At 51.5% G+C, this 22,921-nt stretch overlaps 28 non-coding genes across 28 annotated transcripts; 12 read left to right on the top strand and 16 right to left on the bottom strand.

Moving 5' to 3' along the window:
* Positions 1-244: 244 nt before the first annotated feature.
* On the bottom strand, positions 245-326 carry TRNAL-AAG (transfer RNA leucine (anticodon AAG)). The gene has a single exon. It is a non-coding gene; the product is annotated as a tRNA-Leu (tRNA).
* A 541-nt stretch (positions 327-867) lies between these two features.
* On the top strand, positions 868-939 carry TRNAD-GUC (transfer RNA aspartic acid (anticodon GUC)). The gene has a single exon. It is a non-coding gene; the product is annotated as a tRNA-Asp (tRNA).
* A 774-nt stretch (positions 940-1,713) lies between these two features.
* TRNAL-AAG (transfer RNA leucine (anticodon AAG)) lies at positions 1,714-1,795 on the bottom strand. The gene has a single exon. It is a non-coding gene; the product is annotated as a tRNA-Leu (tRNA).
* A 534-nt stretch (positions 1,796-2,329) lies between these two features.
* Positions 2,330-2,401, top strand: TRNAD-GUC (transfer RNA aspartic acid (anticodon GUC)). Its single transcript has one exon. It is a non-coding gene; the product is annotated as a tRNA-Asp (tRNA).
* A 774-nt stretch (positions 2,402-3,175) lies between these two features.
* Positions 3,176-3,257, bottom strand: TRNAL-AAG (transfer RNA leucine (anticodon AAG)). Its single transcript has one exon. It is a non-coding gene; the product is annotated as a tRNA-Leu (tRNA).
* Positions 3,258-3,798: 541 nt separating this feature from the next.
* Positions 3,799-3,870, top strand: TRNAD-GUC (transfer RNA aspartic acid (anticodon GUC)). The gene has a single exon. It is a non-coding gene; the product is annotated as a tRNA-Asp (tRNA).
* A 774-nt stretch (positions 3,871-4,644) lies between these two features.
* Positions 4,645-4,726, bottom strand: TRNAL-AAG (transfer RNA leucine (anticodon AAG)). The gene has a single exon. It is a non-coding gene; the product is annotated as a tRNA-Leu (tRNA).
* Positions 4,727-6,087: 1,361 nt separating this feature from the next.
* TRNAL-AAG (transfer RNA leucine (anticodon AAG)) lies at positions 6,088-6,169 on the bottom strand. Its single transcript has one exon. It is a non-coding gene; the product is annotated as a tRNA-Leu (tRNA).
* Positions 6,170-6,710: 541 nt separating this feature from the next.
* On the top strand, positions 6,711-6,782 carry TRNAD-GUC (transfer RNA aspartic acid (anticodon GUC)). Its single transcript has one exon. It is a non-coding gene; the product is annotated as a tRNA-Asp (tRNA).
* Positions 6,783-7,556: 774 nt separating this feature from the next.
* Positions 7,557-7,638, bottom strand: TRNAL-AAG (transfer RNA leucine (anticodon AAG)). Its single transcript has one exon. It is a non-coding gene; the product is annotated as a tRNA-Leu (tRNA).
* A 541-nt stretch (positions 7,639-8,179) lies between these two features.
* Positions 8,180-8,251, top strand: TRNAD-GUC (transfer RNA aspartic acid (anticodon GUC)). Its single transcript has one exon. It is a non-coding gene; the product is annotated as a tRNA-Asp (tRNA).
* Positions 8,252-9,025: 774 nt separating this feature from the next.
* TRNAL-AAG (transfer RNA leucine (anticodon AAG)) lies at positions 9,026-9,107 on the bottom strand. Its single transcript has one exon. It is a non-coding gene; the product is annotated as a tRNA-Leu (tRNA).
* Positions 9,108-9,648: 541 nt separating this feature from the next.
* Positions 9,649-9,720, top strand: TRNAD-GUC (transfer RNA aspartic acid (anticodon GUC)). The gene has a single exon. It is a non-coding gene; the product is annotated as a tRNA-Asp (tRNA).
* Positions 9,721-10,494: 774 nt separating this feature from the next.
* TRNAL-AAG (transfer RNA leucine (anticodon AAG)) lies at positions 10,495-10,576 on the bottom strand. The gene has a single exon. It is a non-coding gene; the product is annotated as a tRNA-Leu (tRNA).
* Positions 10,577-11,937: 1,361 nt separating this feature from the next.
* Positions 11,938-12,019, bottom strand: TRNAL-AAG (transfer RNA leucine (anticodon AAG)). The gene has a single exon. It is a non-coding gene; the product is annotated as a tRNA-Leu (tRNA).
* A 534-nt stretch (positions 12,020-12,553) lies between these two features.
* TRNAD-GUC (transfer RNA aspartic acid (anticodon GUC)) lies at positions 12,554-12,625 on the top strand. The gene has a single exon. It is a non-coding gene; the product is annotated as a tRNA-Asp (tRNA).
* A 774-nt stretch (positions 12,626-13,399) lies between these two features.
* On the bottom strand, positions 13,400-13,481 carry TRNAL-AAG (transfer RNA leucine (anticodon AAG)). Its single transcript has one exon. It is a non-coding gene; the product is annotated as a tRNA-Leu (tRNA).
* Positions 13,482-14,022: 541 nt separating this feature from the next.
* TRNAD-GUC (transfer RNA aspartic acid (anticodon GUC)) lies at positions 14,023-14,094 on the top strand. The gene has a single exon. It is a non-coding gene; the product is annotated as a tRNA-Asp (tRNA).
* Positions 14,095-14,868: 774 nt separating this feature from the next.
* Positions 14,869-14,950, bottom strand: TRNAL-AAG (transfer RNA leucine (anticodon AAG)). The gene has a single exon. It is a non-coding gene; the product is annotated as a tRNA-Leu (tRNA).
* Positions 14,951-16,321: 1,371 nt separating this feature from the next.
* Positions 16,322-16,403, bottom strand: TRNAL-AAG (transfer RNA leucine (anticodon AAG)). The gene has a single exon. It is a non-coding gene; the product is annotated as a tRNA-Leu (tRNA).
* Positions 16,404-16,944: 541 nt separating this feature from the next.
* TRNAD-GUC (transfer RNA aspartic acid (anticodon GUC)) lies at positions 16,945-17,016 on the top strand. Its single transcript has one exon. It is a non-coding gene; the product is annotated as a tRNA-Asp (tRNA).
* A 774-nt stretch (positions 17,017-17,790) lies between these two features.
* Positions 17,791-17,872, bottom strand: TRNAL-AAG (transfer RNA leucine (anticodon AAG)). The gene has a single exon. It is a non-coding gene; the product is annotated as a tRNA-Leu (tRNA).
* A 1,361-nt stretch (positions 17,873-19,233) lies between these two features.
* Positions 19,234-19,315, bottom strand: TRNAL-AAG (transfer RNA leucine (anticodon AAG)). Its single transcript has one exon. It is a non-coding gene; the product is annotated as a tRNA-Leu (tRNA).
* A 541-nt stretch (positions 19,316-19,856) lies between these two features.
* Positions 19,857-19,928, top strand: TRNAD-GUC (transfer RNA aspartic acid (anticodon GUC)). Its single transcript has one exon. It is a non-coding gene; the product is annotated as a tRNA-Asp (tRNA).
* A 774-nt stretch (positions 19,929-20,702) lies between these two features.
* TRNAL-AAG (transfer RNA leucine (anticodon AAG)) lies at positions 20,703-20,784 on the bottom strand. The gene has a single exon. It is a non-coding gene; the product is annotated as a tRNA-Leu (tRNA).
* Positions 20,785-21,325: 541 nt separating this feature from the next.
* Positions 21,326-21,397, top strand: TRNAD-GUC (transfer RNA aspartic acid (anticodon GUC)). Its single transcript has one exon. It is a non-coding gene; the product is annotated as a tRNA-Asp (tRNA).
* Positions 21,398-22,171: 774 nt separating this feature from the next.
* TRNAL-AAG (transfer RNA leucine (anticodon AAG)) lies at positions 22,172-22,253 on the bottom strand. Its single transcript has one exon. It is a non-coding gene; the product is annotated as a tRNA-Leu (tRNA).
* A 541-nt stretch (positions 22,254-22,794) lies between these two features.
* TRNAD-GUC (transfer RNA aspartic acid (anticodon GUC)) lies at positions 22,795-22,866 on the top strand. Its single transcript has one exon. It is a non-coding gene; the product is annotated as a tRNA-Asp (tRNA).
* The last annotated feature ends 55 nt before the right edge of the window (positions 22,867-22,921 follow it).

Here is a 22,921-nt window from a genome sequence, read left to right on the forward strand (position 1 = left end):
ACAGCTCAACGCAAGAGCTCCTGGGTTTCGAAGGCTCTTGCAGCAAGCCTTCACAAAGCAGCAGGGAGCGCCGTTCCAGATGGGAAACTTGAGACTGGATGTCCAGAAAAGCAAGACGTCAGAAGCGAAACCTTTTTCCTGCAGGGTGTGGCATACCATCCGCTTGCTCATTGCGACAGAGGTGGCACTAATGAAGGAAGAGGTCAACGTTACGTTCTTCTTTAAAATGCAAGGCCAGGAAAAGTGGCAGCGGTGGGATTTGAACCCACGCCTCCGAAGAGACTGGAGCCTTAATCCAGCGCCTTAGACCGCTCGGCCACGCTACCTCCCTGCTAGTCGCCGAAAGCGGAACTTGACCCGTTTCCCGGCCCGCTTTAGTGCTTTGCCTTTTCTCCTTGGAAAGTCTGGAGACAGGCAGTGGAAGGGCAGGCAAACTGTCAGGTGCGCAGAGGAGGGGAGACCATGAGGCAAGGTGGGAGATGGGGGCAAGAAGTGAGAAAAAAACTAATCGCAAGCTAGGGCAGGATTCGGAAAGTGAAGCCGAAAAGGGGCTTAGCATGCAGCCCAGGGGTTTCTTTGACTGTCCTAAGCCCACAGGGACTTTGCCGTCCTCAGCTCATGAGACTTGAGATGGGTAGCTTGATTTGCTGAGGAAATGCGGGATGACAGATTCAACTCTGGAGTCAAACATAGCCCGGAACTATCGCCTTAAACTGAGTTTTAAGCCTGGTGCCGATAAAAAGAAAGAAATTAGCCTTAGATCGGGCAAGCCGTTTGACGGGGGAAAATGAGACCCCCCTAGGCCAGCTAGGTGGTCGCTGGATGCTGTGCAGACATCAGCAGCTGTTCATTTCATGCCCTCACGTCTCCTCGTTAGTATAGTGGTCAGTATCCCCGCCTGTCACGCGGGAGACCGGGGTTCAATTCCCCGACGGGGAGGTTAAACCGTTTCTGGATTTTTTTTAGTTCTTGACAAATATTCTTGAAGATTAGGCTGAGTCAAGTAGGGAATGGGTGCCAAGAACTGACTCTTTAAGAAAAAAGCACCGGCAACGCTAGTCATCGTACAATATTTGTGCACAATTGCTTACATTAGGCGGCCGGTCCACTTTATTGAGTCCCCCTCAGCACCATTTAGTGCTCCTGTTGTCTGCGAAGTCCAAATTGTAACCCTGAATCAGTTCCTCTTCTGACCCTTTGTATCATGTTACATGACGAGTAATGATCACCTGTTAGCTTTATCCCTAATTATAACTCTCACTCTTTCCCTGCATCTAACCCTAGCTCTAATCCCATCATTAACCTCGGTCCGGGCACACGCGTGAACCCCTACTCTCATCTCAGCCTCTCCTGGTGATACATCACACCTGGGATCGTTTGCTCCCTGTGGGCTGTGGGAAATTTGCTACCAGCACGCCCTGGAAGTGGGGCTCATTCCGCTGCAACGGGAGGTCTTCCCAGGACGCGTCACAGCTCAACGCAAGAGCTCCTGGGTTTCGAAGGCTCTTGCAGCAAGCCTTCACAAAGCAGCAGGGAGCGCCGTTCCAGATGGGAAACTTGAGACTGGATGTCCAGAAAAGCAAGACGTCAGAAGCGAAACCTTTTTCCTGCAGGGTGTGGCATACCATCCGCTTGCTCATTGCGACAGAGGTGGCACTAATGAAGGAAGAGGTCAACGTTACGTTCTTCTTTAAAATGCAAGGCCAGGAAAAGTGGCAGCGGTGGGATTTGAACCCACGCCTCCGAAGAGACTGGAGCCTTAATCCAGCGCCTTAGACCGCTCGGCCACGCTACCTCCCTGCTAGTCGCCGAAAGCGGAACTTGACCCGTTGCCCGGCCCGCTTTAGTGCTTTGCCTTTTCTCCTTGGAAAGTCTGGAGACAGGCAGTGGAAGGGCAGGCAAACTGTCAGGTGCGCAGAGGAGGGGAGACCATGAGGCAAGGTGGGAGATGGGGGCAAGAAGTGAGAAAAAAACTAATCGCAAGCTAGGGCAGGATTCGGAAAGTGAAGCCGAAAAGGGGCTTAGCATGCAGCCCAGGGGTTTCTTTGACTGTCCTAAGCCCACAGGGACTTTGCCGTCCTCAGCTCATGAGACTTGAGATGGGTAGCTTGATTTGCTGAGGAAATGCGGGATGACAGATTCAACTCTGGAGTCAAACATAGCCCGGAACTATCGCCTTAAACTGAGTTTTAAGCCTGGTGCCGATAAAAAGAAAGAAATTAGCCTTAGATCGGGCAAGCCGTTTGACGGGGGAAAATGAGACCCCCCTAGGCCAGCTAGGTGGTCGCTGTGCAGACATCAGCAGCTGTTCATTTCATGCCCTCACGTCTCCTCGTTAGTATAGTGGTCAGTATCCCCGCCTGTCACGCGGGAGACCGGGGTTCAATTCCCCGACGGGGAGGTTAAACCTTTTCTGGATTTTTTTTAGTTCTTGACAAATATTCTTGAAGATTAGGCTGAGTCAAGTAGGGAATGGGTGCCAAGAACTGACTCTTTAAGAAAAAAGCACCGGCAACGCTAGTCATCGTACAATATTTGTGCACAATTGCTTACATTAGGCGGCCGGTCCACTTTATTGAGTCCCCCTCAGCACCATTTAGTGCTCCTGTTGTCTGCGAAGTCCAAATTGTAACCCTGAATCAGTTCCTCTTCTGACCCTTTGTATCATGTTACATGACGAGTAATGATCACCTGTTAGCTTTATCCCTAATTATAACTCTCACTCTTTCCCTGCATCTAACCCTAGCTCTAATCCCATCATTAACCTCGGTCCGGGCACACGCGTGAACCCCTACTCTCATCTCAGCCTCTCCTGGTGATACATCACACCTGGGATCGTTTGCTCCCTGTGGGCTGTGGGAAATTTGCTACCAGCACGCCCTGGAAGTGGGGCTCATTCCGCTGCAACGGGAGGTCTTCCCAGGACGCGTCACAGCTCAACGCAAGAGCTCCTGGGTTTCGAAGGCTCTTGCAGCAAGCCTTCACAAAGCAGCAGGGAGCGCCGTTCCAGATGGGAAACTTGAGACTGGATGTCCAGAAAAGCAAGACGTCAGAAGCGAAACCTTTTTCCTGCAGGGTGTGGCATACCATCCGCTTGCTCATTGCGACAGAGGTGGCACTAATGAAGGAAGAGGTCAACGTTACGTTCTTCTTTAAAATGCAAGGCCAGGAAAAGTGGCAGCGGTGGGATTTGAACCCACGCCTCCGAAGAGACTGGAGCCTTAATCCAGCGCCTTAGACCGCTCGGCCACGCTACCTCCCTGCTAGTCGCCGAAAGCGGAACTTGACCCGTTGCCCGGCCCGCTTTAGTGCTTTGCCTTTTCTCCTTGGAAAGTCTGGAGACAGGCAGTGGAAGGGCAGGCAAACTGTCAGGTGCGCAGAGGAGGGGAGACCATGAGGCAAGGTGGGAGATGGGGGCAAGAAGTGAGAAAAAAACTAATCGCAAGCTAGGGCAGGATTCGGAAAGTGAAGCCGAAAAGGGGCTTAGCATGCAGCCCAGGGGTTTCTTTGACTGTCCTAAGCCCACAGGGACTTTGCCGTCCTCAGCTCATGAGACTTGAGATGGGTAGCTTGATTTGCTGAGGAAATGCGGGATGACAGATTCAACTCTGGAGTCAAACATAGCCCGGAACTATCGCCTTAAACTGAGTTTTAAGCCTGGTGCCGATAAAAAGAAAGAAATTAGCCTTAGATCGGGCAAGCCGTTTGACGGGGGAAAATGAGACCCCCCTAGGCCAGCTAGGTGGTCGCTGGATGCTGTGCAGACATCAGCAGCTGTTCATTTCATGCCCTCACGTCTCCTCGTTAGTATAGTGGTCAGTATCCCCGCCTGTCACGCGGGAGACCGGGGTTCAATTCCCCGACGGGGAGGTTAAACCGTTTCTGGATTTTTTTTAGTTCTTGACAAATATTCTTGAAGATTAGGCTGAGTCAAGTAGGGAATGGGTGCCAAGAACTGACTCTTTAAGAAAAAAGCACCGGCAACGCTAGTCATCGTACAATATTTGTGCACAATTGCTTACATTAGGCGGCCGGTCCACTTTATTGAGTCCCCCTCAGCACCATTTAGTGCTCCTGTTGTCTGCGAAGTCCAAATTGTAACCCTGAATCAGTTCCTCTTCTGACCCTTTGTATCATGTTACATGACGAGTAATGATCACCTGTTAGCTTTATCCCTAATTATAACTCTCACTCTTTCCCTGCATCTAACCCTAGCTCTAATCCCATCATTAACCTCGGTCCGGGCACACGCGTGAACCCCTACTCTCATCTCAGCCTCTCCTGGTGATACATCACACCTGGGATCGTTTGCTCCCTGTGGGCTGTGGGAAATTTGCTACCAGCACGCCCTGGAAGTGGGGCTCATTCCGCTGCAACGGGAGGTCTTCCCAGGACGCGTCACAGCTCAACGCAAGAGCTCCTGGGTTTCGAAGGCTCTTGCAGCAAGCCTTCACAAAGCAGCAGGGAGCGCCGTTCCAGATGGGAAACTTGAGACTGGATGTCCAGAAAAGCAAGACGTCAGAAGCGAAACCTTTTTCCTGCAGGGTGTGGCATACCATCCGCTTGCTCATTGCGACAGAGGTGGCACTAATGAAGGAAGAGGTCAACGTTACGTTCTTCTTTAAAATGCAAGGCCAGGAAAAGTGGCAGCGGTGGGATTTGAACCCACGCCTCCGAAGAGACTGGAGCCTTAATCCAGCGCCTTAGACCGCTCGGCCACGCTACCTCCCTGCTAGTCGCCGAAAGCGGAACTTGACCCGTTGCCCGGCCCGCTTTAGTGCTTTGCCTTTTCTCCTTGGAAAGTCTGGAGACAGGCAGTGGAAGGGCAGGCAAACTGTCAGGTGCGCAGAGGAGGGGAGACCATGAGGCAAGGTGGGAGATGGGGGCAAGAAGTGAGAAAAAAACTAATCGCAAGCTAGGGCAGGATTCGGAAAGTGAAGCCGAAAAGGGGCTTAGCATGCAGCCCAGGGGTTTCTTTGACTGTCCTAAGCCCACAGGGACTTTGCCGTCCTCAGCTCATGAGACTTGAGATGGGTAGCTTGATTTGCTGAGGAAATGCGGGATGACAGATTCAACTCTGGAGTCAAACATAGCCCGGAACTATCGCCTTAAACTGAGTTTTAAGCCTGGTGCCGATAAAAAGAAAGAAATTAGCCTTAGATCGGGCAAGCCGTTTGACGGGGGAAAATGAGACCCCCCTAGGCCAGCTAGGTGGTCGCTGTGCAGACATCAGCAGCTGTTCATTTCATGCCCTCACGTCTCCTCGTTAGTATAGTGGTCAGTATCCCCGGGGTTCAATTCCCCGACGGGGAGGTTAAACCTTTTCTGGATTTTTTTTAGTTCTTGACAAATATTCTTGAAGATTAGGCTGAGTCAAGTAGGGAATGGGTGCCAAGAACTGACTCTTTAAGAAAAAAGCACCGGCAACGCTAGTCATCGTACAATATTTGTGCACAATTGCTTACATTAGGCGGCCGGTCCACTTTATTGAGTCCCCCTCAGCACCATTTAGTGCTCCTGTTGTCTGCGAAGTCCAAATTGTAACCCTGAATCAGTTCCTCTTCTGACCCTTTGTATCATGTTACATGACGAGTAATGATCACCTGTTAGCTTTATCCCTAATTATAACTCTCACTCTTTCCCTGCATCTAACCCTAGCTCTAATCCCATCATTAACCTCGGTCCGGGCACACGCGTGAACCCCTACTCTCATCTCAGCCTCTCCTGGTGATACATCACACCTGGGATCGTTTGCTCCCTGTGGGCTGTGGGAAATTTGCTACCAGCACGCCCTGGAAGTGGGGCTCATTCCGCTGCAACGGGAGGTCTTCCCAGGACGCGTCACAGCTCAACGCAAGAGCTCCTGGGTTTCGAAGGCTCTTGCAGCAAGCCTTCACAAAGCAGCAGGGAGCGCCGTTCCAGATGGGAAACTTGAGACTGGATGTCCAGAAAAGCAAGACGTCAGAAGCGAAACCTTTTTCCTGCAGGGTGTGGCATACCATCCGCTTGCTCATTGCGACAGAGGTGGCACTAATGAAGGAAGAGGTCAACGTTACGTTCTTCTTTAAAATGCAAGGCCAGGAAAAGTGGCAGCGGTGGGATTTGAACCCACGCCTCCGAAGAGACTGGAGCCTTAATCCAGCGCCTTAGACCGCTCGGCCACGCTACCTCCCTGCTAGTCGCCGAAAGCGGAACTTGACCCGTTGCCCGGCCCGCTTTAGTGCTTTGCCTTTTCTCCTTGGAAAGTCTGGAGACAGGCAGTGGAAGGGCAGGCAAACTGTCAGGTGCGCAGAGGAGGGGAGACCATGAGGCAAGGTGGGAGATGGGGGCAAGAAGTGAGAAAAAAACTAATCGCAAGCTAGGGCAGGATTCGGAAAGTGAAGCCGAAAAGGGGCTTAGCATGCAGCCCAGGGGTTTCTTTGACTGTCCTAAGCCCACAGGGACTTTGCCGTCCTCAGCTCATGAGACTTGAGATGGGTAGCTTGATTTGCTGAGGAAATGCGGGATGACAGATTCAACTCTGGAGTCAAACATAGCCCGGAACTATCGCCTTAAACTGAGTTTTAAGCCTGGTGCCGATAAAAAGAAAGAAATTAGCCTTAGATCGGGCAAGCCGTTTGACGGGGGAAAATGAGACCCCCCTAGGCCAGCTAGGTGGTCGCTGGATGCTGTGCAGACATCAGCAGCTGTTCATTTCATGCCCTCACGTCTCCTCGTTAGTATAGTGGTCAGTATCCCCGCCTGTCACGCGGGAGACCGGGGTTCAATTCCCCGACGGGGAGGTTAAACCTTTTCTGGATTTTTTTTAGTTCTTGACAAATATTCTTGAAGATTAGGCTGAGTCAAGTAGGGAATGGGTGCCAAGAACTGACTCTTTAAGAAAAAAGCACCGGCAACGCTAGTCATCGTACAATATTTGTGCACAATTGCTTACATTAGGCGGCCGGTCCACTTTATTGAGTCCCCCTCAGCACCATTTAGTGCTCCTGTTGTCTGCGAAGTCCAAATTGTAACCCTGAATCAGTTCCTCTTCTGACCCTTTGTATCATGTTACATGACGAGTAATGATCACCTGTTAGCTTTATCCCTAATTATAACTCTCACTCTTTCCCTGCATCTAACCCTAGCTCTAATCCCATCATTAACCTCGGTCCGGGCACACGCGTGAACCCCTACTCTCATCTCAGCCTCTCCTGGTGATACATCACACCTGGGATCGTTTGCTCCCTGTGGGCTGTGGGAAATTTGCTACCAGCACGCCCTGGAAGTGGGGCTCATTCCGCTGCAACGGGAGGTCTTCCCAGGACGCGTCACAGCTCAACGCAAGAGCTCCTGGGTTTCGAAGGCTCTTGCAGCAAGCCTTCACAAAGCAGCAGGGAGCGCCGTTCCAGATGGGAAACTTGAGACTGGATGTCCAGAAAAGCAAGACGTCAGAAGCGAAACCTTTTTCCTGCAGGGTGTGGCATACCATCCGCTTGCTCATTGCGACAGAGGTGGCACTAATGAAGGAAGAGGTCAACGTTACGTTCTTCTTTAAAATGCAAGGCCAGGAAAAGTGGCAGCGGTGGGATTTGAACCCACGCCTCCGAAGAGACTGGAGCCTTAATCCAGCGCCTTAGACCGCTCGGCCACGCTACCTCCCTGCTAGTCGCCGAAAGCGGAACTTGACCCGTTTCCCGGCCCGCTTTAGTGCTTTGCCTTTTCTCCTTGGAAAGTCTGGAGACAGGCAGTGGAAGGGCAGGCAAACTGTCAGGTGCGCAGAGGAGGGGAGACCATGAGGCAAGGTGGGAGATGGGGGCAAGAAGTGAGAAAAAAACTAATCGCAAGCTAGGGCAGGATTCGGAAAGTGAAGCCGAAAAGGGGCTTAGCATGCAGCCCAGGGGTTTCTTTGACTGTCCTAAGCCCACAGGGACTTTGCCGTCCTCAGCTCATGAGACTTGAGATGGGTAGCTTGATTTGCTGAGGAAATGCGGGATGACAGATTCAACTCTGGAGTCAAACATAGCCCGGAACTATCGCCTTAAACTGAGTTTTAAGCCTGGTGCCGATAAAAAGAAAGAAATTAGCCTTAGATCGGGCAAGCCGTTTGACGGGGGAAAATGAGACCCCCCTAGGCCAGCTAGGTGGTCGCTGGATGCTGTGCAGACATCAGCAGCTGTTCATTTCATGCCCTCACGTCTCCTCGTTAGTATAGTGGTCAGTATCCCCGCCTGTCACGCGGGAGACCGGGGTTCAATTCCCCGACGGGGAGGTTAAACCGTTTCTGGATTTTTTTTAGTTCTTGACAAATATTCTTGAAGATTAGGCTGAGTCAAGTAGGGAATGGGTGCCAAGAACTGACTCTTTAAGAAAAAAGCACCGGCAACGCTAGTCATCGTACAATATTTGTGCACAATTGCTTACATTAGGCGGCCGGTCCACTTTATTGAGTCCCCCTCAGCACCATTTAGTGCTCCTGTTGTCTGCGAAGTCCAAATTGTAACCCTGAATCAGTTCCTCTTCTGACCCTTTGTATCATGTTACATGACGAGTAATGATCACCTGTTAGCTTTATCCCTAATTATAACTCTCACTCTTTCCCTGCATCTAACCCTAGCTCTAATCCCATCATTAACCTCGGTCCGGGCACACGCGTGAACCCCTACTCTCATCTCAGCCTCTCCTGGTGATACATCACACCTGGGATCGTTTGCTCCCTGTGGGCTGTGGGAAATTTGCTACCAGCACGCCCTGGAAGTGGGGCTCATTCCGCTGCAACGGGAGGTCTTCCCAGGACGCGTCACAGCTCAACGCAAGAGCTCCTGGGTTTCGAAGGCTCTTGCAGCAAGCCTTCACAAAGCAGCAGGGAGCGCCGTTCCAGATGGGAAACTTGAGACTGGATGTCCAGAAAAGCAAGACGTCAGAAGCGAAACCTTTTTCCTGCAGGGTGTGGCATACCATCCGCTTGCTCATTGCGACAGAGGTGGCACTAATGAAGGAAGAGGTCAACGTTACGTTCTTCTTTAAAATGCAAGGCCAGGAAAAGTGGCAGCGGTGGGATTTGAACCCACGCCTCCGAAGAGACTGGAGCCTTAATCCAGCGCCTTAGACCGCTCGGCCACGCTACCTCCCTGCTAGTCGCCGAAAGCGGAACTTGACCCGTTGCCCGGCCCGCTTTAGTGCTTTGCCTTTTCTCCTTGGAAAGTCTGGAGACAGGCAGTGGAAGGGCAGGCAAACTGTCAGGTGCGCAGAGGAGGGGAGACCATGAGGCAAGGTGGGAGATGGGGGCAAGAAGTGAGAAAAAAACTAATCGCAAGCTAGGGCAGGATTCGGAAAGTGAAGCCGAAAAGGGGCTTAGCATGCAGCCCAGGGGTTTCTTTGACTGTCCTAAGCCCACAGGGACTTTGCCGTCCTCAGCTCATGAGACTTGAGATGGGTAGCTTGATTTGCTGAGGAAATGCGGGATGACAGATTCAACTCTGGAGTCAAACATAGCCCGGAACTATCGCCTTAAACTGAGTTTTAAGCCTGGTGCCGATAAAAAGAAAGAAATTAGCCTTAGATCGGGCAAGCCGTTTGACGGGGGAAAATGAGACCCCCCTAGGCCAGCTAGGTGGTCGCTGGATGCTGTGCAGACATCAGCAGCTGTTCATTTCATGCCCTCACGTCTCCTCGTTAGTATAGTGGTCAGTATCCCCGCCTGTCACGCGGGAGACCGGGGTTCAATTCCCCGACGGGGAGGTTAAACCGTTTCTGGATTTTTTTTAGTTCTTGACAAATATTCTTGAAGATTAGGCTGAGTCAAGTAGGGAATGGGTGCCAAGAACTGACTCTTTAAGAAAAAAGCACCGGCAACGCTAGTCATCGTACAATATTTGTGCACAATTGCTTACATTAGGCGGCCGGTCCACTTTATTGAGTCCCCCTCAGCACCATTTAGTGCTCCTGTTGTCTGCGAAGTCCAAATTGTAACCCTGAATCAGTTCCTCTTCTGACCCTTTGTATCATGTTACATGACGAGTAATGATCACCTGTTAGCTTTATCCCTAATTATAACTCTCACTCTTTCCCTGCATCTAACCCTAGCTCTAATCCCATCATTAACCTCGGTCCGGGCACACGCGTGAACCCCTACTCTCATCTCAGCCTCTCCTGGTGATACATCACACCTGGGATCGTTTGCTCCCTGTGGGCTGTGGGAAATTTGCTACCAGCACGCCCTGGAAGTGGGGCTCATTCCGCTGCAACGGGAGGTCTTCCCAGGACGCGTCACAGCTCAACGCAAGAGCTCCTGGGTTTCGAAGGCTCTTGCAGCAAGCCTTCACAAAGCAGCAGGGAGCGCCGTTCCAGATGGGAAACTTGAGACTGGATGTCCAGAAAAGCAAGACGTCAGAAGCGAAACCTTTTTCCTGCAGGGTGTGGCATACCATCCGCTTGCTCATTGCGACAGAGGTGGCACTAATGAAGGAAGAGGTCAACGTTACGTTCTTCTTTAAAATGCAAGGCCAGGAAAAGTGGCAGCGGTGGGATTTGAACCCACGCCTCCGAAGAGACTGGAGCCTTAATCCAGCGCCTTAGACCACTCGGCCACGCTACCTCCCTGCTAGTCGCCGAAAGCGGAACTTGACCCGTTGCCCGGCCCGCTTTAGTGCTTTGCCTTTTCTCCTTGGAAAGTCTGGAGACAGGCAGTGGAAGGGCAGGCAAACTGTCAGGTGCGCAGAGGAGGGGAGACCATGAGGCAAGGTGGGAGATGGGGGCAAGAAGTGAGAAAAAAACTAATCGCAAGCTAGGGCAGGATTCGGAAAGTGAAGCCGAAAAGGGGCTTAGCATGCAGCCCAGGGGTTTCTTTGACTGTCCTAAGCCCACAGGGACTTTGCCGTCCTCAGCTCATGAGACTTGAGATAGGTAGCTTGATTTGCTGAGGAAATGCGGGATGACAGATTCAACTCTGGAGTCAAACATAGCCCGGAACTATCGCCTTAAACTGAGTTTTAAGCCTGGTGCCGATAAAAAGAAAGAAATTAGCCTTAGATCGGGCAAGCCGTTTGACGGGGGAAAATGAGACCCCCCTAGGCCAGCTAGGTGGTCGCTGTGCAGACATCAGCAGCTGTTCATTTCATGCCCTCACGTCTCCTCGTTAGTATAGTGGTCAGTATCCCCGGGGTTCAATTCCCCGACGGGGAGGTTAAACCTTTTCTGGATTTTTTTTAGTTCTTGACAAATATTCTTGAAGATTAGGCTGAGTCAAGTAGGGAATGGGTGCCAAGAACTGACTCTTTAAGAAAAAAGCACCGGCAACGCTAGTCATCGTACAATATTTGTGCACAATTGCTTACATTAGGCGGCCGGTCCACTTTATTGAGTCCCCCTCAGCACCATTTAGTGCTCCTGTTGTCTGCGAAGTCCAAATTGTAACCCTGAATCAGTTCCTCTTCTGACCCTTTGTATCATGTTACATGACGAGTAATGATCACCTGTTAGCTTTATCCCTAATTATAACTCTCACTCTTTCCCTGCATCTAACCCTAGCTCTAATCCCATCATTAACCTCGGTCCGGGCACACGCGTGAACCCCTACTCTCATCTCAGCCTCTCCTGGTGATACATCACACCTGGGATCGTTTGCTCCCTGTGGGCTGTGGGAAATTTGCTACCAGCACGCCCTGGAAGTGGGGCTCATTCCGCTGCAACGGGAGGTCTTCCCAGGACGCGTCACAGCTCAACGCAAGAGCTCCTGGGTTTCGAAGGCTCTTGCAGCAAGCCTTCACAAAGCAGCAGGGAGCGCCGTTCCAGATGGGAAACTTGAGACTGGATGTCCAGAAAAGCAAGACGTCAGAAGCGAAACCTTTTTCCTGCAGGGTGTGGCATACCATCCGCTTGCTCATTGCGACAGAGGTGGCACTAATGAAGGAAGAGGTCAACGTTACGTTCTTCTTTAAAATGCAAGGCCAGGAAAAGTGGCAGCGGTGGGATTTGAACCCACGCCTCCGAAGAGACTGGAGCCTTAATCCAGCGCCTTAGACCGCTCGGCCACGCTACCTCCCTGCTAGTCGCCGAAAGCGGAACTTGACCCGTTGCCCGGCCCGCTTTAGTGCTTTGCCTTTTCTCCTTGGAAAGTCTGGAGACAGGCAGTGGAAGGGCAGGCAAACTGTCAGGTGCGCAGAGGAGGGGAGACCATGAGGCAAGGTGGGAGATGGGGGCAAGAAGTGAGAAAAAAACTAATCGCAAGCTAGGGCAGGATTCGGAAAGTGAAGCCGAAAAGGGGCTTAGCATGCAGCCCAGGGGTTTCTTTGACTGTCCTAAGCCCACAGGGACTTTGCCGTCCTCAGCTCATGAGACTTGAGATGGGTAGCTTGATTTGCTGAGGAAATGCGGGATGACAGATTCAACTCTGGAGTCAAACATAGCCCGGAACTATCGCCTTAAACTGAGTTTTAAGCCTGGTGCCGATAAAAAGAAAGAAATTAGCCTTAGATCGGGCAAGCCGTTTGACGGGGGAAAATGAGACCCCCCTAGGCCAGCTAGGTGGTCGCTGTGCAGACATCAGCAGCTGTTCATTTCATGCCCTCACGTCTCCTCGTTAGTATAGTGGTCAGTATCCCCGCCTGTCACGCGGGAGACCGGGGTTCAATTCCCCGACGGGGAGGTTAAACCTTTTCTGGATTTTTTTTAGTTCTTGACAAATATTCTTGAAGATTAGGCTGAGTCAAGTAGGGAATGGGTGCCAAGAACTGACTCTTTAAGAAAAAAGCACCGGCAACGCTAGTCATCGTACAATATTTGTGCACAATTGCTTACATTAGGCGGCCGGTCCACTTTATTGAGTCCCCCTCAGCACCATTTAGTGCTCCTGTTGTCTGCGAAGTCCAAATTGTAACCCTGAATCAGTTCCTCTTCTGACCCTTTGTATCATGTTACATGACGAGTAATGATCACCTGTTAGCTTTATCCCTAATTATAACTCTCACTCTTTCCCTGCATCTAACCCTAGCTCTAATCCCATCATTAACCTCGGTCCGGGCACACGCGTGAACCCCTACTCTCATCTCAGCCTCTCCTGGTGATACATCACACCTGGGATCGTTTGCTCCCTGTGGGCTGTGGGAAATTTGCTACCAGCACGCCCTGGAAGTGGGGCTCATTCCGCTGCAACGGGAGGTCTTCCCAGGACGCGTCACAGCTCAACGCAAGAGCTCCTGGGTTTCGAAGGCTCTTGCAGCAAGCCTTCACAAAGCAGCAGGGAGCGCCGTTCCAGATGGGAAACTTGAGACTGGATGTCCAGAAAAGCAAGACGTCAGAAGCGAAACCTTTTTCCTGCAGGGTGTGGCATACCATCCGCTTGCTCATTGCGACAGAGGTGGCACTAATGAAGGAAGAGGTCAACGTTACGTTCTTCTTTAAAATGCAAGGCCAGGAAAAGTGGCAGCGGTGGGATTTGAACCCACGCCTCCGAAGAGACTGGAGCCTTAATCCAGCGCCTTAGACCGCTCGGCCACGCTACCTCCCTGCTAGTCGCCGAAAGCGGAACTTGACCCGTTTCCCGGCCCGCTTTAGTGCTTTGCCTTTTCTCCTTGGAAAGTCTGGAGACAGGCAGTGGAAGGGCAGGCAAACTGTCAGGTGCGCAGAGGAGGGGAGACCATGAGGCAAGGTGGGAGATGGGGGCAAGAAGTGAGAAAAAAACTAATCGCAAGCTAGGGCAGGATTCGGAAAGTGAAGCCGAAAAGGGGCTTAGCATGCAGCCCAGGGGTTTCTTTGACTGTCCTAAGCCCACAGGGACTTTGCCGTCCTCAGCTCATGAGACTTGAGATGGGTAGCTTGATTTGCTGAGGAAATGCGGGATGACAGATTCAACTCTGGAGTCAAACATAGCCCGGAACTATCGCCTTAAACTGAGTTTTAAGCCTGGTGCCGATAAAAAGAAAGAAATTAGCCTTAGATCGGGCAAGCCGTTTGACGGGGGAAAATGAGACCCCCCTAGGCCAGCTAGGTGGTCGCTGGATGCTGTGCAGACATCAGCAGCTGTTCATTTCATGCCCTCACGTCTCCTCGTTAGTATAGTGGTCAGTATCCCCGCCTGTCACGCGGGAGACCGGGGTTCAATTCCCCGACGGGGAGGTTAAACCGTTTCTGGATTTTTTTTAGTTCTTGACAAATATTCTTGAAGATTAGGCTGAGTCAAGTAGGGAATGGGTGCCAAGAACTGACTCTTTAAGAAAAAAGCACCGGCAACGCTAGTCATCGTACAATATTTGTGCACAATTGCTTACATTAGGCGGCCGGTCCACTTTATTGAGTCCCCCTCAGCACCATTTAGTGCTCCTGTTGTCTGCGAAGTCCAAATTGTAACCCTGAATCAGTTCCTCTTCTGACCCTTTGTATCATGTTACATGACGAGTAATGATCACCTGTTAGCTTTATCCCTAATTATAACTCTCACTCTTTCCCTGCATCTAACCCTAGCTCTAATCCCATCATTAACCTCGGTCCGGGCACACGCGTGAACCCCTACTCTCATCTCAGCCTCTCCTGGTGATACATCACACCTGGGATCGTTTGCTCCCTGTGGGCTGTGGGAAATTTGCTACCAGCACGCCCTGGAAGTGGGGCTCATTCCGCTGCAACGGGAGGTCTTCCCAGGACGCGTCACAGCTCAACGCAAGAGCTCCTGGGTTTCGAAGGCTCTTGCAGCAAGCCTTCACAAAGCAGCAGGGAGCGCCGTTCCAGATGGGAAACTTGAGACTGGATGTCCAGAAAAGCAAGACGTCAGAAGCGAAACCTTTTTCCTGCAGGGTGTGGCATACCATCCGCTTGCTCATTGCGACAGAGGTGGCACTAATGAAGGAAGAGGTCAACGTTACGTTCTTCTTTAAAATGCAAGGCCAGGAAAAGTGGCAGCGGTGGGATTTGAACCCACGCCTCCGAAGAGACTGGAGCCTTAATCCAGCGCCTTAGACCGCTCGGCCACGCTACCTCCCTGCTAGTCGCCGAAAGCGGAACTTGACCCGTTGCCCGGCCCGCTTTAGTGCTTTGCCTTTTCTCCTTGGAAAGTCTGGAGACAGGCAGTGGAAGGGCAGGCAAACTGTCAGGTGCGCAGAGGAGGGGAGACCATGAGGCAAGGTGGGAGATGGGGGCAAGAAGTGAGAAAAAAACTAATCGCAAGCTAGGGCAGGATTCGGAAAGTGAAGCCGAAAAGGGGCTTAGCATGCAGCCCAGGGGTTTCTTTGACTGTCCTAAGCCCACAGGGACTTTGCCGTCCTCAGCTCATGAGACTTGAGATGGGTAGCTTGATTTGCTGAGGAAATGCGGGATGACAGATTCAACTCTGGAGTCAAACATAGCCCGGAACTATCGCCTTAAACTGAGTTTTAAGCCTGGTGCCGATAAAAAGAAAGAAATTAGCCTTAGATCGGGCAAGCCGTTTGACGGGGGAAAATGAGACCCCCCTAGGCCAGCTAGGTGGTCGCTGGATGCTGTGCAGACATCAGCAGCTGTTCATTTCATGCCCTCACGTCTCCTCGTTAGTATAGTGGTCAGTATCCCCGCCTGTCACGCGGGAGACGACGGGGAGGTTAAACCGTTTCTGGATTTTTTTTAGTTCTTGACAAATATTCTTGAAGATTAGGCTGAGTCAAGTAGGGAATGGGTGCCAAGAACTGACTCTTTAAGAAAAAAGCACCGGCAACGCTAGTCATCGTACAATATTTGTGCACAATTGCTTACATTAGGCGGCCGGTCCACTTTATTGAGTCCCCCTCAGCACCATTTAGTGCTCCTGTTGTCTGCGAAGTCCAAATTGTAACCCTGAATCAGTTCCTCTTCTGACCCTTTGTATCATGTTACATGACGAGTAATGATCACCTGTTAGCTTTATCCCTAATTATAACTCTCACTCTTTCCCTGCATCTAACCCTAGCTCTAATCCCATCATTAACCTCGGTCCGGGCACACGCGTGAACCCCTACTCTCATCTCAGCCTCTCCTGGTGATACATCACACCTGGGATCGTTTGCTCCCTGTGGGCTGTGGGAAATTTGCTACCAGCACGCCCTGGAAGTGGGGCTCATTCCGCTGCAACGGGAGGTCTTCCCAGGACGCGTCACAGCTCAACGCAAGAGCTCCTGGGTTTCGAAGGCTCTTGCAGCAAGCCTTCACAAAGCAGCAGGGAGCGCCGTTCCAGATGGGAAACTTGAGACTGGATGTCCAGAAAAGCAAGACGTCAGAAGCGAAACCTTTTTCCTGCAGGGTGTGGCATACCATCCGCTTGCTCATTGCGACAGAGGTGGCACTAATGAAGGAAGAGGTCAACGTTACGTTCTTCTTTAAAATGCAAGGCCAGGAAAAGTGGCAGCGGTGGGATTTGAACCCACGCCTCCGAAGAGACTGGAGCCTTAATCCAGCGCCTTAGACCGCTCGGCCACGCTACCTCCCTGCTAGTCGCCGAAAGCGGAACTTGACCCGTTTCCCGGCCCGCTTTAGTGCTTTGCCTTTTCTCCTTGGAAAGTCTGGAGACAGGCAGTGGAAGGGCAGGCAAACTGTCAGGTGCGCAGAGGAGGGGAGACCATGAGGCAAGGTGGGAGATGGGGGCAAGAAGTGAGAAAAAAACTAATCGCAAGCTAGGGCAGGATTCGGAAAGTGAAGCCGAAAAGGGGCTTAGCATGCAGCCCAGGGGTTTCTTTGACTGTCCTAAGCCCACAGGGACTTTGCCGTCCTCAGCTCATGAGACTTGAGATGGGTAGCTTGATTTGCTGAGGAAATGCGGGATGACAGATTCAACTCTGGAGTCAAACATAGCCCGGAACTATCGCCTTAAACTGAGTTTTAAGCCTGGTGCCGATAAAAAGAAAGAAATTAGCCTTAGATCGGGCAAGCCGTTTGACGGGGGAAAATGAGACCCCCCTAGGCCAGCTAGGTGGTCGCTGGATGCTGTGCAGACATCAGCAGCTGTTCATTTCATGCCCTCACGTCTCCTCGTTAGTATAGTGGTCAGTATCCCCGCCTGTCACGCGGGAGACCGGGGTTCAATTCCCCGACGGGGAGGTTAAACCGTTTCTGGATTTTTTTTAGTTCTTGACAAATATTCTTGAAGATTAGGCTGAGTCAAGTAGGGAATGGGTGCCAAGAACTGACTCTTTAAGAAAAAAGCACCGGCAACGCTAGTCATCGTACAATATTTGTGCACAATTGCTTACATTAGGCGGCCGGTCCACTTTATTGAGTCCCCCTCAGCACCATTTAGTGCTCCTGTTGTCTGCGAAGTCCAAATTGTAACCCTGAATCAGTTCCTCTTCTGACCCTTTGTATCATGTTACATGACGAGTAATGATCACCTGTTAGCTTTATCCCTAATTATAACTCTCACTCTTTCCCTGCATCTAACCCTAGCTCTAATCCCATCATTAACCTCGGTCCGGGCACACGCGTGAACCCCTACTCTCATCTCAGCCTCTCCTGGTGATACATCACACCTGGGATCGTTTGCTCCCTGTGGGCTGTGGGAAATTTGCTACCAGCACGCCCTGGAAGTGGGGCTCATTCCGCTGCAACGGGAGGTCTTCCCAGGACGCGTCACAGCTCAACGCAAGAGCTCCTGGGTTTCGAAGGCTCTTGCAGCAAGCCTTCACAAAGCAGCAGGGAGCGCCGTTCCAGATGGGAAACTTGAGACTGGATGTCCAGAAAAGCAAGACGTCAGAAGCGAAACCTTTTTCCTGCAGGGTGTGGCATACCATCCGCTTGCTCATTGCGACAGAGGTGGCACTAATGAAGGAAGAGGTCAACGTTACGTTCTTCTTTAAAATGCAAGGCCAGGAAAAGTGGCAGCGGTGGGATTTGAACCCACGCCTCCGAAGAGACTGGAGCCTTAATCCAGCGCCTTAGACCGCTCGGCCACGCTACCTCCCTGCTAGTCGCCGAAAGCGGAACTTGACCCGTTGCCCGGCCCGCTTTAGTGCTTTGCCTTTTCTCCTTGGAAAGTCTGGAGACAGGCAGTGGAAGGGCAGGCAAACTGTCAGGTGCGCAGAGGAGGGGAGACCATGAGGCAAGGTGGGAGATGGGGGCAAGAAGTGAGAAAAAAACTAATCGCAAGCTAGGGCAGGATTCGGAAAGTGAAGCCGAAAAGGGGCTTAGCATGCAGCCCAGGGGTTTCTTTGACTGTCCTAAGCCCACAGGGACTTTGCCGTCCTCAGCTCATGAGACTTGAGATGGGTAGCTTGATTTGCTGAGGAAATGCGGGATGACAGATTCAACTCTGGAGTCAAACATAGCCCGGAACTATCGCCTTAAACTGAGTTTTAAGCCTGGTGCCGATAAAAAGAAAGAAATTAGCCTTAGATCGGGCAAGCCGTTTGACGGGGGAAAATGAGACCCCCCTAGGCCAGCTAGGTGGTCGCTGTGCAGACATCAGCAGCTGTTCATTTCATGCCCTCACGTCTCCTCGTTAGTATAGTGGTCAGTATCCCCGGGGTTCAATTCCCCGACGGGGAGGTTAAACCTTTTCTGGATTTTTTTTAGTTCTTGACAAATATTCTTGAAGATTAGGCTGAGTCAAGTAGGGAATGGGTGCCAAGAACTGACTCTTTAAGAAAAAAGCACCGGCAACGCTAGTCATCGTACAATATTTGTGCACAATTGCTTACATTAGGCGGCCGGTCCACTTTATTGAGTCCCCCTCAGCACCATTTAGTGCTCCTGTTGTCTGCGAAGTCCAAATTGTAACCCTGAATCAGTTCCTCTTCTGACCCTTTGTATCATGTTACATGACGAGTAATGATCACCTGTTAGCTTTATCCCTAATTATAACTCTCACTCTTTCCCTGCATCTAACCCTAGCTCTAATCCCATCATTAACCTCGGTCCGGGCACACGCGTGAACCCCTACTCTCATCTCAGCCTCTCCTGGTGATACATCACACCTGGGATCGTTTGCTCCCTGTGGGCTGTGGGAAATTTGCTACCAGCACGCCCTGGAAGTGGGGCTCATTCCGCTGCAACGGGAGGTCTTCCCAGGACGCGTCACAGCTCAACGCAAGAGCTCCTGGGTTTCGAAGGCTCTTGCAGCAAGCCTTCACAAAGCAGCAGGGAGCGCCGTTCCAGATGGGAAACTTGAGACTGGATGTCCAGAAAAGCAAGACGTCAGAAGCGAAACCTTTTTCCTGCAGGGTGTGGCATACCATCCGCTTGCTCATTGCGACAGAGGTGGCACTAATGAAGGAAGAGGTCAACGTTACGTTCTTCTTTAAAATGCAAGGCCAGGAAAAGTGGCAGCGGTGGGATTTGAACCCACGCCTCCGAAGAGACTGGAGCCTTAATCCAGCGCCTTAGACCGCTCGGCCACGCTACCTCCCTGCTAGTCGCCGAAAGCGGAACTTGACCCGTTGCCCGGCCCGCTTTAGTGCTTTGCCTTTTCTCCTTGGAAAGTCTGGAGACAGGCAGTGGAAGGGCAGGCAAACTGTCAGGTGCGCAGAGGAGGGGAGACCATGAGGCAAGGTGGGAGATGGGGGCAAGAAGTGAGAAAAAAACTAATCGCAAGCTAGGGCAGGATTCGGAAAGTGAAGCCGAAAAGGGGCTTAGCATGCAGCCCAGGGGTTTCTTTGACTGTCCTAAGCCCACAGGGACTTTGCCGTCCTCAGCTCATGAGACTTGAGATGGGTAGCTTGATTTGCTGAGGAAATGCGGGATGACAGATTCAACTCTGGAGTCAAACATAGCCCGGAACTATCGCCTTAAACTGAGTTTTAAGCCTGGTGCCGATAAAAAGAAAGAAATTAGCCTTAGATCGGGCAAGCCGTTTGACGGGGGAAAATGAGACCCCCCTAGGCCAGCTAGGTGGTCGCTGGATGCTGTGCAGACATCAGCAGCTGTTCATTTCATGCCCTCACGTCTCCTCGTTAGTATAGTGGTCAGTATCCCCGCCTGTCACGCGGGAGACCGGGGTTCAATTCCCCGACGGGGAGGTTAAACCGTTTCTGGATTTTTTTTAGTTCTTGACAAATATTCTTGAAGATTAGGCTGAGTCAAGTAGGGAATGGGTGCCAAGAACTGACTCTTTAAGAAAAAAGCACCGGCAACGCTAGTCATCGTACAATATTTGTGCACAATTGCTTACATTAGGCGGCCGGTCCACTTTATTGAGTCCCCCTCAGCACCATTTAGTGCTCCTGTTGTCTGCGAAGTCCAAATTGTAACCCTGAATCAGTTCGTCTTCTGACCCTTTGTATCATGTTACATGACGAGTAATGATCACCTGTTAGCTTTATCCCTAATTATAACTCTCACTCTTTCCCTGCATCTAACCCTAGCTCTAATCCCATCATTAACCTCGGTCCGGGCACACGCGTGAACCCCTACTCTCATCTCAGCCTCTCCTGGTGATACATCACACCTGGGATCGTTTGCTCCCTGTGGGCTGTGGGAAATTTGCTACCAGCACGCCCTGGAAGTGGGGCTCATTCCGCTGCAACGGGAGGTCTTCCCAGGACGCGTCACAGCTCAACGCAAGAGCTCCTGGGTTTCGAAGGCTCTTGCAGCAAGCCTTCACAAAGCAGCAGGGAGCGCCGTTCCAGATGGGAAACTTGAGACTGGATGTCCAGAAAAGCAAGACGTCAGAAGCGAAACCTTTTTCCTGCAGGGTGTGGCATACCATCCGCTTGCTCATTGCGACAGAGGTGGCACTAATGAAGGAAGAGGTCAACGTTACGTTCTTCTTTAAAATGCAAGGCCAGGAAAAGTGGCAGCGGTGGGATTTGAACCCACGCCTCCGAAGAGACTGGAGCCTTAATCCAGCGCCTTAGACCGCTCGGCCACGCTACCTCCCTGCTAGTCGCCGAAAGCGGAACTTGACCCGTTGCCCGGCCCGCTTTAGTGCTTTGCCTTTTCTCCTTGGAAAGTCTGGAGACAGGCAGTGGAAGGGCAGGCAAACTGTCAGGTGCGCAGAGGAGGGGAGACCATGAGGCAAGGTGGGAGATGGGGGCAAGAAGTGAGAAAAAAACTAATCGCAAGCTAGGGCAGGATTCGGAAAGTGAAGCCGAAAAGGGGCTTAGCATGCAGCCCAGGGGTTTCTTTGACTGTCCTAAGCCCACAGGGACTTTGCCGTCCTCAGCTCATGAGACTTGAGATGGGTAGCTTGATTTGCTGAGGAAATGCGGGATGACAGATTCAACTCTGGAGTCAAACATAGCCCGGAACTATCGCCTTAAACTGAGTTTTAAGCCTGGTGCCGATAAAAAGAAAGAAATTAGCCTTAGATCGGGCAAGCCGTTTGACGGGGGAAAATGAGACCCCCCTAGGCCAGCTAGGTGGTCGCTGGATGCTGTGCAGACATCAGCAGCTGTTCATTTCATGCCCTCACGTCTCCTCGTTAGTATAGTGGTCAGTATCCCCGCCTGTCACGCGGGAGACCGGGGTTCAATTCCCCGACGGGGAGGTTAAACCTTTTCTGGATTTTTTTTAGTTCTTGACAAATATTCTTGAAGATTAGGCTGAGTCAAGTAGGGAATGGGTGCCAAGAACTGACTCTTTAAGAAAAAAGCACCGGCAACGCTAGTCATCGTACAATATTTGTGCACAATTGCTTACATTAGGCGGCCGGTCCACTTTATTGAGTCCCCCTCAGCACCATTTAGTGCTCCTGTTGTCTGCGAAGTCCAAATTGTAACCCTGAATCAGTTCCTCTTCTGACCCTTTGTATCATGTTACATGACGAGTAATGATCACCTGTTAGCTTTATCCCTAATTATAACTCTCACTCTTTCCCTGCATCTAACCCTAGCTCTAATCCCATCATTAACCTCGGTCCGGGCACACGCGTGAACCCCTACTCTCATCTCAGCCTCTCCTGGTGATACATCACACCTGGGATCGTTTGCTCCCTGTGGGCTGTGGGAAATTTGCTACCAGCACGCCCTGGAAGTGGGGCTCATTCCGCTGCAACGGGAGGTCTTCCCAGGACGCGTCACAGCTCAACGCAAGAGCTCCTGGGTTTCGAAGGCTCTTGCAGCAAGCCTTCACAAAGCAGCAGGGAGCGCCGTTCCAGATGGGAAACTTGAGACTGGATGTCCAGAAAAGCAAGACGTCAGAAGCGAAACCTTTTTCCTGCAGGGTGTGGCATACCATCCGCTTGCTCATTGCGACAGAGGTGGCACTAATGAAGGAAGAGGTCAACGTTACGTTCTTCTTTAAAATGCAAGGCCAGGAAAAGTGGCAGCGGTGGGATTTGAACCCACGCCTCCGAAGAGACTGGAGCCTTAATCCAGCGCCTTAGACCGCTCGGCCACGCTACCTCCCTGCTAGTCGCCGAAAGCGGAACTTGACCCGTTTCCCGGCCCGCTTTAGTGCTTTGCCTTTTCTCCTTGGAAAGTCTGGAGACAGGCAGTGGAAGGGCAGGCAAACTGTCAGGTGCGCAGAGGAGGGGAGACCATGAGGCAAGGTGGGAGATGGGGGCAAGAAGTGAGAAAAAAACTAATCGCAAGCTAGGGCAGGATTCGGAAAGTGAAGCCGAAAAGGGGCTTAGCATGCAGCCCAGGGGTTTCTTTGACTGTCCTAAGCCCACAGGGACTTTGCCGTCCTCAGCTCATGAGACTTGAGATGGGTAGCTTGATTTGCTGAGGAAATGCGGGATGACAGATTCAACTCTGGAGTCAAACATAGCCCGGAACTATCGCCTTAAACTGAGTTTTAAGCCTGGTGCCGATAAAAAGAAAGAAATTAGCCTTAGATCGGGCAAGCCGTTTGACGGGGGAAAATGAGACCCCCCTAGGCCAGCTAGGTGGTCGCTGGATGCTGTGCAGACATCAGCAGCTGTTCATTTCATGCCCTCACGTCTCCTCGTTAGTATAGTGGTCAGTATCCCCGCCTGTCACGCGGGAGACCGGGGTTCAATTCCCCGACGGGGAGGTTAAACCGTTTCTGGATTTTTTTTAGTTCTTGACAAATATTCTTGAAGATTAGG

Source organism: Ambystoma mexicanum, unplaced genomic scaffold (assembly GCF_040938575.1).
Source record: "Ambystoma mexicanum isolate Mex_15411 unplaced genomic scaffold, UKY_AmexF1_1 Mex_scaf20, whole genome shotgun sequence".
NCBI classification, from domain to species: Eukaryota; Metazoa; Chordata; class Amphibia; order Caudata; family Ambystomatidae; genus Ambystoma; species Ambystoma mexicanum.